This window comes from Lepidochelys kempii, chromosome 8, assembly GCF_965140285.1.
Source record: "Lepidochelys kempii isolate rLepKem1 chromosome 8, rLepKem1.hap1, whole genome shotgun sequence".
Lineage (NCBI taxonomy): Eukaryota > Metazoa > Chordata > Testudines > Cheloniidae > Lepidochelys > Lepidochelys kempii.
In genome coordinates this window covers 57140656-57154156 of record NC_136387.1, presented here as the reverse complement: position 1 = coordinate 57154156, position 13501 = coordinate 57140656, and the positions used below count along the sequence as shown (strand labels likewise).

Sequence of the window (13501 nt, the reverse complement as noted above, 5' to 3'; positions counted from 1 at the left end):
GGGGTTGCAGGGCATTCTGGGTCCTGTACCAATGCCCCGTGATGCATCAGTTCACATCCCAGCAATCCCTGTGCTTCTGTCCACATTTGGAGCCATCTTTCAACGTTTTTTGTACTGCACACTCTGTCTTCCCTTTCAGTCTGTGGGAAAGGAGCCCGAACTGCTGAGGAGTATGCTGACGAGTCTCGCCAGCACATCACATTTGGCAGTCGAGTTATTCCTTATGATCCAAAGTGACAGTGAGGGCTCCGATGATGATATCAACTCAAGTAATGCATATGACACGAGTTTGCTTGTGGCATTCATGGACATGCTCACCGTCATGGAACACCGCTTTTGGGCTCATGAAACAAGCACTGAGTGGTGGGATCACATCGTCATGCAAGTCTGGGATGACGAGCAGTGGTTGTAGAACTTTCGAATGAGAAAAGCCACTTTCATGGGACTGTGTGAGGAGCTCGCCCCCACCCTGTGGCGCAAGGACATGAGATTGAGAGCTGCCCTGATGGTGGAGAGGCGGGTGGCTATTGCAATCTGGAAGCTGGCAACTGCAGACAGCTACCGATCGGTCGCTAACCAGTTTGGAGTGGGGAAGTCGACCATTGGAATCGTGTTGATGCAAGTTTGCAGGGCCATTAATCGCATCCTGCTCAGAAGAACCATGACTCTGTGTCACGTGCATGATATTGTGGACGCTTTGCACAAATGGGTTTCCCTAACGGTGGAGGGGTGATAGATGGGCACACATATTGCAGTTCTGGCACCAGCCCACCTAACCTCCGAGTACGTTAATTGGAAGGGGTATTTCTCGATGGTTCTCCAGGTGCTTGTGGATCACCATGGGCGTTTCATTGACATTAACGCAGGCTGGCCCAGAAAGGTGCATGACGCATGCATCTTTCGGAACACTGTCCTGTTCAGGAAACTGCAAGCCAGGACTTTTTTCCCAGATCAAAAGAGCACTGTAGGGGAAGTTGAAATGCCCATTGTGATCCTTGGAGACCCCACTTACCCTTTAATGCCATGGCTCATGAAACCCTGCACAGGGAGCCTCGACAGCAGCAAGGAGCGGTTCAACAACAGGCTGAGCTGGTGCTGAATGACTATGGAGTGTGCTTTTGGCTGTTTAAAAGGCCGCTGATGCTCTCTGTATGGGAAGCTGGACCTGGTCAATGACAGCATCCCCGTGGTTATATCTACGTGCTGTACCCTCTATAACATTTGTGAAGGGAAGGGGGAAAGATTCACTCAGTCATGGAACTCGGAGGTTCAACACCTGGAGGCTGAATCTGAACAGCCAGAGAGCAGGGCTATTAGAGGGGCCCAGCGCAGGGCTGCAGGGATTAGGGATGCCTTGAGGGAGCAATCTGAGGCTGAAAGCCATCAGTAATGTCTGGTGCCCTGCACGGGAGTGAAGTGCAGTGGTTCCAATGTTTATAGGAAATTGTGTTTGCTATGACAGGTTTCAGAGTAACAGCCGTGTTAGTCTGTATTCACAAAAAGAAAAGGAGTACTTGTGGCACCTTAGAGACTAACCAATTTATTTGAGCATAAGCTTTCGTGAGTCCGATGAAGTGAGCTGTAGCTCACGAAAGCTTATGCTCAAATAAACTGGTTAGTCTCTAAAGTGCCACAAGAACTCCTTTTCTTTTTGTGTTTGCTATGCTGACTTGCAGTGCCTGTTGCTTTCCTGGGCTAAGGTATCTTTTACTTTATGCAATAATAATGAATGTTCTCAAAGCCAAAAAATCCATTTATTGAAAAGAAAATTCATTTACTGAAAAGAAACACAACTGCTTGGGAAACAGAAAGGGCAAGTGGGTGGGGTGGGGAATGGTACAATCACAGATTTGCGTATGCCCTGTTATCATACTCAGCCTTCTTGTCTGGAGTGCTGTGCAATGAGTGCTGCACTTCAGGATGGCTATACTGCATGGTGATGAGGGTTGACTGCAGAGGGTAAGGGTCATAGTTTTCAGGGCTGGGTGGTGAAGCTACGGGTGTTGGAGGCAACTAGTGGCGATAAGAACCTGGAAGTTGGGGAAAGTGGGTTGGAGGGACATGGGGGCACAAGGGAAAGAGTTTTGGGATAAGGGCTGTGGGTTGGGGGGTGGGGGCGGTAGTTCTCCGCCTGCATGGCTACGAGCGCTTGGATTGAGTCCGCTTGGCGCTCCATGATGCTTATCTACCGATCTGTGCTTTGCTGCTGGAGCACCGCGCTTTTCTGCTGGCGCTCCTCATTCTGCTGGCGGATCCTCCTTTCACTGTCTCGCCACTCCTGCACTTTTCGATTTTCATTACTTGAATGCTGCATTACTTCATGCAACATGTCTTCCTTGCCTCTACATGGCCTCTTTCTGATTCTTTGGAGTCTTTCGGACGGTGATAACATGGACGGCTGAGATCTCAAGGTTGCATCTGTAAAGGCAAAATGCAACACTTAACAGAGGCAGCATTGTTCACACCAGACAGAGCAATGATTTCCCCGTACTTAAGGGCAAGCACAGTCTACACAATAGCATAATTTGCCCATCCCAAAGCGAGCGCACATAACCCATGGGAGCCCCAAAATGGTGAGTAAGCACAGGGTCAAGCGTGACTGATTGTTTCACGGCTGTACAGTCCTCTGGGTTTCTGTGCCTTGGGGAGAGCCAACAGCAGCGGGGGTCCCTATACTGAACACTGTCCCCACATTTTCCACAGGAGTTCGTCCTGGAAGATATCTCGCTGCTGAGGGTGACCTGAGAAGCAAGGTAGGGTCTTCTACTGCAATGAGGATTCTGCCCTGGCCCATATGCAGCTTGCCTGTGTGCAGCAATGGTCCCCCCGCCCCTCACAGCACAGTGGCACGGACAAGTTAGCCTTACTGGGAGAAGGAACACAGTGGCTCTTCTGAGAAACCTACACAAGTGCATTGCCCAAGTTCTGGATGAGACCTTTGAAGAGATCACTGAGGCCAATTACTGCGATGTGAGAGAGCGTATCAATGCCCTATTCCGCATCTAGGTTTGCATGCAGCCCTAACCGTCCTCACCCCAAGAGCCCGTACCGAATAACTTCCTTCCCAAAATAGAAGCCGCTTACCGGGAACCTCCTCTGGTGTTTGTCCTTCCCCAAGCACCGGCCGCTGCAACTAGCTACCTTCCTCCTGGCTTGAGAACAGCTCCTGGCTGCATGCATCTAGGGATTCCAGAGTGTCTTCCTCCACCTCAGCACCCTCGCTCCCGCTTTGCTGCTCCTCCTCCTCCTGTCTTGGTGAACTGGGATCTGAAGTGTCCATGGTGGTACTCGGAGTGGAGGTGGGGTCGCCCCCAAGTATCACATCCAGCTCTTTCTAGAAATGGCAGGTCGCAGGGGCAGCACCAGAGCACCTGTTTGCCTCGCAGGCTTTGCAGTAAGCATTCTGCAACTCCTTCATTTTAACCCTGCACTGCAGTGCATCCCGGTCATGGCCCCTTTTCATCATGTCCCTTGATATCTGCCTGAAGGTATCATAATTCGTATGGCTGGAGCGCAGCTGGGACTGGACAGCTTCCTCCCCGCAAACACTGATGAGGTCCACACTGCCATTGCTCCACACTGGGGATCGCCTGGAGTGTGGAGGCATGGTCATCTGGAAAGATTCGCTGAGAGCACTCCACGCCTGGCTGAGCAAACAGGAAGGGGATTTTCAAAATTCCCAGAGAACTTAAAGGGCGGGTCAGGCGGTTGGTCACCTGACGGCAGGGCAGTAGAGTTCAAAGTGATGACCAGAGTGGCTAGAACATGCACTGTGGGACACTTCTGGAGGCCGATCAGAGCACATTAATAGACCAGGGTGTCCACATTGGCTCTGCAGCACTCCAACCGGGGCTCAGCAAGTGTTATGCTTCTTGTGGAGGTGGACTGCCAGGAGCGCTCCAGCCGCGGAGTCCAGGTGCTCTACGTGCCTTACTAGTGTGGATGTGTCATGAGTTAGGGCACACAGGGCTGCTTTAATGCGCTCTAACTCGCAAGTATAGCCAAGCCCATAGATGCACTGAAATCAGCCAGTAGGGAAGCATCAGCTGAAAGTTCAGTTGAGAATTTAGTCTTGACTGAACTCTCTACAGAAACTAATAACTGGAAAAAACTTCTTGAGTGCATCCTGAATGTCATCCTTTTTCTTTTTAAGCAGGATTGGCTTTCTTTGGTTACAGTCAAGATATTGGTGATCGTGCAAATGCAAACTTTCTAGGCACAGTTGAGCTCCTCAGTAAATATGACCCACTTCTATCAGAGCATGTTAAAAGTGTTCGAGAATTGCAAGAGAGTCAAAAGTGCATGCAAGTCCATCATCTCTCCACACACATACAAAACGAGTTTATTGAGCTATGTGGGTCATTCGTACAATTCTTGATGAGATTCAAAACGCCAGGTATTTTTCAATCACTGTTGTTGCCACTCCTTATTGTTCTCACAAGGAACAGACTACTATGGTTATTCGATATATTAAGATTGTAGACAGCTCAAAATTTTCAATTGAAGAAAGGTTTATCTTGTTTGATAATTTCACAAGAAAAACTGGAAAAGAAATTGCTGCTCAAGTACTAGCAATTCTAGAAGGTTTTAAGTTAGATTTTCAAGCCTGCACTAATCAAGCCTATGACAATGGATCTAATATGGCTGGGAAATACAAAGGTGCACAAGCAGTTCTGCTTGAGTATAATTCAAACTGTATTTTCTCCAGCTGTGGAAACACACACTAAACCTTGTAGGTGTTGACTGTGCTGAATCATACAAGGAGGCAATTACTTACTTTGGAACTATTCAGCAAATGTACAATCTCTTCAGTAGCAGTCCACAAAGGTGGGAAATTCTAAAGCAGTATATTCGTGTTTCACTGCATGGGATGTCCAAAACTATATGGTCTGCACGGATTGATCGTATTCAATCCGTATTCAATCAGTTGCGCAGCATTTGAATTCAGTGAGAAAGGTTTTAAATGAGCTTGAATCTCTCAATCTCACTGCACAGGCTCGAACTGAACTTCAGTCTATTCAGAAGCACATGTCCAAATTCGAATGCATTCTGATGTCATCTTTGTAGATGAAGCTACTTACAATGATTTACCAAACTAATCTGGTAATTGAAGCACACAACGCTACACTTGATGTTGAGAGGGATAACATTGAAAGTCTTATCAATTACATCCAACAGATTTGTGAACAATGGGATGCGATCCTGACTGAGTCCAAATTAGTAACACAGAATATTGGCATTTCATCTGAGTTCTCCACCAATCGCAATTTACCTACTGAATCCAATGCTGAGCAGCATTATAGGCTCAATGTCTTCCTTGTCATCACTGACTCTATTCAATCAGGTCTTACACGTCGATTTGAGTCTCTGCAACTAATTTGTACCTTTTTGGGGTTTCTTTGGCAGTTCAACAGACTGAGTAATGAAGATCTACTTTCTGCAGCTGAACAATTTCAGCAACAGTACAAAAAAGAAATCTCAAAAGATCTCAGTGATGAGGTCATCTTCCTCAAACAAATATAGTCCATGAACTTTGAATTGGATTGCAAGCCAAAGGAATTGCTTCAAGAAATACTCTAACTTGGATTCTCTTGGGTGTTTCCTAATATCACAACTGCATTGCGTATTTTTGTCAGTTTGCCTGCATCAGTGGCTTCAGGTGAATGTACCTTCAATGTGTTGAAGCAGGTAAAGAATAATCACCATTCAACTATGGGACAAGAGAGTTTGAATGGGCTCACCATGCTTAATATCAACTGTGACATTGCACGAAAGCTAGATTTTTTCCTCATTAATTAATGCATTTGCACAGAAAAAGGCTAGAAAAGCATTTGTTAAATAAAAAAATATTGAAATTATGTCTTACTCTTTTTTTGGTGCATTAATTTGTTTTCATGTGTTGTCATTTTTAATTTTTACTATGGTTAGGGGCCTCAAAAGCTGGAAGTGGCCCAGGCCTCTCTGGACCTCTGAGAGGGCCTGTTAAGAGCCTTTGGTGAGGGACCTTGTCAAAGGCTTTCTGAAAGTTCAAGAACATTATATCCACTGGATCACCCTTGTCCACGTTTGTTGACTCCCTCAAAGAATTCTAATAGATTGGCGAGGCATGACTTCCCTTTACAAAAGTCATGTTGATTCCTCCCCAACAAATCATGTTCCTGTGTCTCTGATAATTCTGCTCTTTACTATTGTTCCAATCAATCTTCCTGGTACTGAAGTTAGGCTTACCAGCCTCTAATTGCCAGGATCACCTCTGGAGCCTTTTTAAAAATTGGCATTACATTAGCTATCCTCCAGTCATCTGGTACAGAGGCCGATTTAAACGATAGGTTATATACCACATATAGCAGTTCTGCAATTACACATCTGAGTTCCTTCAAAACTCTTGGGTGCATACCATCTGGTCCTCGTTTCTTATTACAGTTAAATTTATCAATTTGTTCCAAAACCTCCTCTATCGGCACCTCAGTTTGGAACACTGCCTCAGCTTTGCAACTAAAAAGAATGACTTGTGTGTGGGAATCTTCCTCAATCCCTCTGCAGTGGAGACTGATGCAAAAAATTAATTTAGCTTCCCTGCAGCAGCCTTGTCTTCCTTGAGTGCTCCTTTAGCACCTCAATTGTCCAGTGGCCCCACTGATTGTTTGGCAGGCTTCCTGATTCTGATGTAATTTTAAAAAGTTGCTGTTAGTTTTTGTGTTTCCTTTGTTAGTTGCTCTTCAATTCTTTTTTGGCCTGTCTAATTATATTTTTGCATTTGACTTGCCAGAATTAAATCCTATTGAAGAAAATACAAACGAGGACAGACTTCCAATTTTTAAAGGATGCCTTTTTGTCTCTAAATGCCTCTTTTGCTTTGTTGATGGCTTTTTTTTTCAGTCCTCTTACTATTTGGGGGGAGGGGGGTATACATTTAATTTGACCCTCTATTATGGTGTTTTGAAAAAGTTTACATGGTCCTTGCTGGCATTTCAATCTTGCAACTGTTCCTTTTAATTTCTGTTTAACTAGCTTCCTCATTTTTGTATAGTTCCCCTTTTTTAAGTTAAACACTACTGTGGGGGCTTCTTTGGTATTTCCCCTTACACAAGGATGTTGAATTTAATTACATTATGGTTGCTATTACCAAGCAGTTCAGCTATATTTACTTCTTGGACCAGATCCTGTGCGCCATTTGGGACAAAAATGAAGAATTGCCTCTCTCCTTGTAGGTTCCAGGATTAGCAGCTCCAAGAAGCAGTCATTAATAGTGTCTAGAAATTTTATCTCAGCATCGCATCCTGAGGTGACATGTACCCAGTCAATATGGGGATCATTGAAATCCCCCATTATTATTGGGTTTTCTGTTTTTGTAGCTTCTCTAATCTACCGGAGCATTTCATAATCACTATTACCATCCTGGTCAGGTGGTTTGTAGTATGTTCCTACTGCTATACTCCTATTATTCAAGCATGGAATTTCTATCCACAGAGATTCTATGGTACAGTTTGATTCATTTAACATTTTTAATATATTTGACTCTGTGCTTTCTTTCACATATAGTGCCACTCTGCCACCAGCACGACCAATTCTGTCATTCCTACATATTTTGTACCCTGATATGTCTGAGTCCCATTGCTTATCCCCGTTCCACCAAGTTTATGTGATGCCTATTATATTAATATCCTCATTTAATACCAGGCACTCAAGTTCACTCATCTTACTATTTACTATGTAACTTTCAGTTCCCTACTCTTTTTAATTACTAGATCACAGTACAGCAATAAGTAGTTGGCGTAATGCACAGAAATTCCAAACTTGGAAACATCTACTCTATGTCCAATCAAATCTAAAAACCCATTGGCATGTTCTCCATCTCAGCAGGGACCACACCTTTTGGAATGTGAGCTGCACAAGTAAACAACTGGGACTCTGGAACACAATTTCCCATTCCTATTGCCATACCAGTGTTTGGAAGAAGCATAACAAGTTATATTTCTGGAGAGAAAGAAGCAAAGGAGGATGCATCAGATAGAGCCTTCTTATGGTGATATCATCATGTTCTTCATCAAGGACATGCTTACATACACACACACAGACAGAGGCAGACGTACCAAAGAACATAGCTGCAATTATTAAAATAATAAATGTTCTCATATCCTTCAGTAAATCTTTCAAGGGTGAAAGAAACCTGTAGATATCAGGAATGGGTTTTTTATCATTGATTTGAATGGGAGCAGAGTTAGGCATGTTTGAACTAGAGCACATCTTTTAGAAAAACATCCAATATCATAAGAATGGCCCTACTGGGTAAGAGCAATGATCCATCTAGCCCAGTTTCCCGTCTTTCAACAGTGGCCAGTGCCAGACACTTCAGAGGGAATGAAGAAAATAGGCCAATTATTGAGTAAACTATCCCCTGCCGTCCAGTCTCAGCTTCTGACAGTCACATGTTTAGGAACACACAGGTTGCATCCTGACCATCTTGGCTAATAGCCACTGATGAACCTATCCTTCATGAACTTATCTAATTCTTTTTTTAACCCAATTGTACTTTTGACCTTCACAGCATCTCCTGGCAACAAATTCACAAGTTCACTGTCCATTGTGTTTTGAAGTACTTCCTTATGTTTGTAATTCTTGATTAAAAAATTTCCAATAGTGGAGAATCCACCATTGCCCTTGGTAAATTGCTCCAGTGGTTATATTATCCTCACAGTTTTAAGAAGTAGGCCTTATTTCTACTCTAAATTTGTCTAGCTTTAACTTCCAGCCACTGCATCTTGTTATACCTTTGTCTGCTAAACTGAAAAGTCCTCTGTCATCGAATATTTGTTCCCCATGTACGTACTTCTAGACTGTGATCAAGTCACACCTAACCTTCTCTTTGATAAGGTAAATAGACTGAACTCCTTGAGCCTTTCACGATAAGGTAGGTTTTCCAATCCTTTAGTCATTTGCATTCTCTGTGGCTCTTCTCTAAACCCACTCCATTCTTTTCAACATATTTCTTGAAGTGTGAACACCAGAATTGGACATAATAGTCCAGGAGAGGTCACGCCAGTGGAAAATGCAGGAGTAATCTCTTCTACCTTTCTACTCCTACTCAAGATTCAGCTGTTTATACGGGCAAGGATCACATTAGCCCTTTTGGCCACAGCGCTGCACTGGGAGCTCATGTTCAGCTGACTTTCCACCATGATCCCCAAGTCCTGGCTTCCCAGGATATAGTCCCCCATCCTGCATGGCCTGCATTCTTTCTTCCTAGATATTTACAATGACTTTACATTTGGCAGTATTGAAACACATACTGTTTGCTTGCACCCAGTTTACCAAGCGATCTGCATTGTTTTGTATCAGTGACCTGTCCTCTTCATTATTTACCACTTCCCCAATCTTTGTGTCATCTGCAAACTTGATCAGCAACAATTTTATGTTTACTTGCAGAACACTGACAAAAATGTTAAATAGCATCAGCTGAAGAACTGACTCTTGCAGGACCCCTCTGGAAGCACATCCACTCAATGGTTCCCCAGTTACAATCACACTGTGAGACCTATCAGCCAGTCTAGTTTCTTAATCAAAATATTATGTAGTACCAAGTCAAATGCCTTCCAGAAGCCTAAGTATATATAGTACATTAACACTATTACCTTTATCAAGCAAACGTATATCAAAAAGATATCAAGTTAGCTTAACAAGATTCATTTTTCATTAACCAATGTTGATTGATAATAATTATATTAACTTCCTTCAATTCATCAAATCCCATATCAGCCATTTTATTATTTTGCCTGGGATCAACATCAGGTTGATTTACAATTACCTGAGTCATCCCATTTACCCTTATTAAATATTGACATAACGTTAGCTTTCTTCCAGTCCTCTGTAACTTCTCCACTGCTCAAAGACTTATTGAAAATCCACATGAACTGTCCAAGTAGCTCTTTGGCTGTTTATTTAAAATTCTTGGATGGGGGAAGAATTTGCTGAAAATGAATTTGCTGAAAATGTCTAACTTTAATAGTCACGGTTTAACATTGTCCAGAGTTACTGTTGTAATGTAAAGTATTTCATTATCTTCACAACATATGAATACACCATTTAGCCTTTTCCCAAATACAGAACAGATATTTATTGAACATTTCTGTGTTTTCTTTGTTATTATTGACAATTCTACCATTTCCATCCAGTAATGGATGAATACCATTGTTAGGATTCCTTCTGTTCCTAATTACTTGAAAAAAATTGTTTTTAACTCTGCTGGCCATATATTTTGCTTTTGTGTCCTTTTGCTTCCCTTGTCAAGTTTCTACAGTTCCTAGCTTATAACTTATATTCACTGCGATCAATTGCCGCCCCCTTCTCTCCTTTATTTTTTAAAGAAGCCGCTTTCACTTCCCCCTCTAAGACAAGTTGCAGCTTTGGGGGCATCTAATATAGTGTTCTTAAACAGTTCACAATTATGCACATTCTTCTGTTTAAATTCTTTCTCACAGATGATTTGCTCACTTTTTTCCATTTTTGTGAAATTGGCAGTTTTAAAGTAACAAATATATAAGTGATTTGGTCTTTATTTCTGTTTGCACATAACAAGGCTTGATCACTTGCACCTAAGCAATCACTAATTTTTAGTTCTGTGATCAATTCCTCCATTTCTCAAGATGAGACATGATATAGAACTTCCCATGCTGGATGCAACACACTTGAAGGATGTACTATATGTTAGGATGGCAGTCATTATTTTAATAATGGTAGTTGTATTTTTAATATCTATTTTAGGGTTTTGTATTGCCTCCAATCACCATGGGACCTGAATGCCATTCTACAAAATCCACAAGAATAGCAAAGTCCCTAGGAGACTTTAATAGCATCTCTGGTACTTCTCTCTTTATGGAGTTAAAACTCCTCTTGGGGTAGAGTGTTTATTTTATTTTTGAGTGTGAAGTGCCTTTTTTGTGGTGGAAAGGCATTTTTCAGTGTGTCTTCCTACACAGTCAAATTCTGTCATTTAATTTTATGCAGAATACAGAGACTTTACACTGAATTGCATGTGTGTGTAATAATACCATGCTACAGACAATTTTGTGATGGGGCAAAGCCAGATGAATATAGGAAAGTAGTAAGAAACAGGTATGTTAGCCCCAGGCTAAACAAATCCCTGTTACCATGGTAACCAAATGGCAGTTGCTCTAGGTTAATCAAGAGACCTGGGGCTCATTAAGGTCCTTCTAGAAAGCAGTGGAGATAGCTAAGTTGATTGGGACACCTGAAGCCAATCAAGGGCTGGCTGGAACTAGTTAAAACCCTCCCAGTTAAGTCAGTTAGGTGTGCATGCCAGGGGCTGTAGGAGGAAGCTGCGCCACTGGAGAAATTCAGCAGTATGAACCCTATCAGGCACAAGGAAGGAGGCGTTGAGGTAAGGGTGAAGTAGATGCTGAGGAAGTAGGGGCTGCTGTGAGGAAATGGCCCAGGGAATTGCACTCATCCTGTTTCAGAAAGTCAGCTACCAACAGCTGCTACTACTAGGGTCCCTAGGCTGGAGCCTGGAGTAGAGGGTGGGCCCAGGCTCCCCGCTCTCCCTGATTAATCACAGAGACTGTGAGACAACGGAGACTTTGAGAGGGTGAGTTGCTTCTTCCCACCTCCCTTGCTGGTTTATGATGAAAATGGCTCAGTAGGCTGTGACCCTTACCTCTAAAGAGAGAAGGGCTAAGTGGAGGGTCACAGTGAGCCTCTTAGGCTAGCGTAATCTGCCTGGAAGCGTGGCACCCACTGAGACAAGGTTGGAGCTTTGCCACAATTTCTTGTAGTCTAGTAAACTTATATTATTACAGTAAACCTTTACTATGGCCACTATATATTTTGCTAACTAATATGCAACTTACCATTATTATGTAGTGTTGCTGACTCTGTGGTGCTAATTTTCAGGGCCTTATATATCATATGGCTCAGGAACCAGCTAAAATCTTTAATTAGTTTAAGTAATCACACTGAATTCCTGTTTATAACATATATCTTGGTAGGTCTGCTACAGGAAAAGGATACTTACATAACCTTGGAAGTAGATTGCTGCTGCATTATACTGGAAATTGACTCATACCATATTGCACTAGATGCCAGCTCATAAAATATTATGCTTTTTAATGACTACATAAAACCATGATGGGGGGTGGGGGGAAAGAGTGAGAAACACCTAATAAAATCAAAGATGATTTACAAGTTATGTTTTAGGAACTGTCTGAATTCTTACCATAGCAGGAAATCACTTAGTCAGACCATACAATAGCGAAAAGTGAGTAATTCAGACCATACCACACTAAGAAATGACTGAGACCACTCAATAGTCTGAATTAAATACTACCTTCCCAATTTCTTCTTGACCTCCTAATACATACAAACATAGAACAGAAAGATGTGTTTTTGCTTTGAGGAAGGCAGGATGGATAAGCCATTAGCCATTACAGTTAGTTGAGTTAATATTCTATCTTTTTAAATTTTATTGAGCAAATTCCATATTCAGCACATTCATGCAACCACGGTGAAGTTTGTGAGTCTGTTAGCAAAATTTGAGCCGGGTTGTCTAAAAGGATTCTGTCTATTATGTCAATATTACCAGATAGACTAGCTGTACCTTGATTCCTGTGCCCCATCCCCAGTTTCTCACTGATCACTCAGTTGATTTTTAAAGACTGCAGGAGCTATTGTAGACCTTATGCAGAAAATCAGGCTCATGGCTCCTGTTCATCTTCTAAAGCCCAAAGAGGTTGTGAGAATCTTAGATGAGCCACAAATAAGGAGTCAAATAAAAGTATGGAGTCAGGTAAGTAGTGGGGACTGACAGAGGGTAGAGACTATGCAGAGCCCTGAACTCTGCCAGGATGCCTGGTGACAGATTCTCCTGAAGAAAGCACTGCTCTATCACTTCCCAATTCTCAGTGCCTTAAAATTTGTAGCTCTGCAGGGTATCCTGTTCCCTGCTTTCAATGCATCTTAAACATTTTTAAACTGAGATGGGGCGGGAGGGGAGCCAAAGGAGATTCAAAACAAAAATCATGTTAAGATGGAGTTAAAGAATGAGCCAGTAATTTATGGGATAAATACAAAACAAAACAAATTAGGTTAAACTTAAAAGAAACCAAATATGTGAAATGCACATTGAAGGCATTCAAAGAATCTCAACTCTGCCCTTGTTGTTACACTAGCTTCCCATGCTCCTTCAGCAGCTACTTGGTAAGACGCACGATATTATAGATTCTCCTTTCCTCTGTGATAGTCTTGGCCTTTGTACACATAATGCAAGAGTAAAATGAGAATATGTATCCTAACTCCTATTTTGTTTGAATTAGCCAGCAACATGAGCCAATATGGACATTCTGCACATTATAAACACAATATGTAAGATAACTGCTTGGAGACACGTGAAATTCTTCCCCGGCAGACAACTGTCATAATCTACCTTACAAAGATGGAAAATGTGGATAGTTTCTTAATCACCAATGAGGTCTCTCACTGTCTTCCC

General features: G+C 42.6%; 1 protein-coding gene across 2 annotated transcripts in view; it reads right to left on the bottom strand.

Annotated features, from left to right (window-relative positions):
• PLA2G4A (phospholipase A2 group IVA) overlaps window positions 1-13501 on the bottom strand; it is a 137849-nt gene that overhangs the window by 61695 nt on the left and 62653 nt on the right. The window lies entirely within an intron of this gene.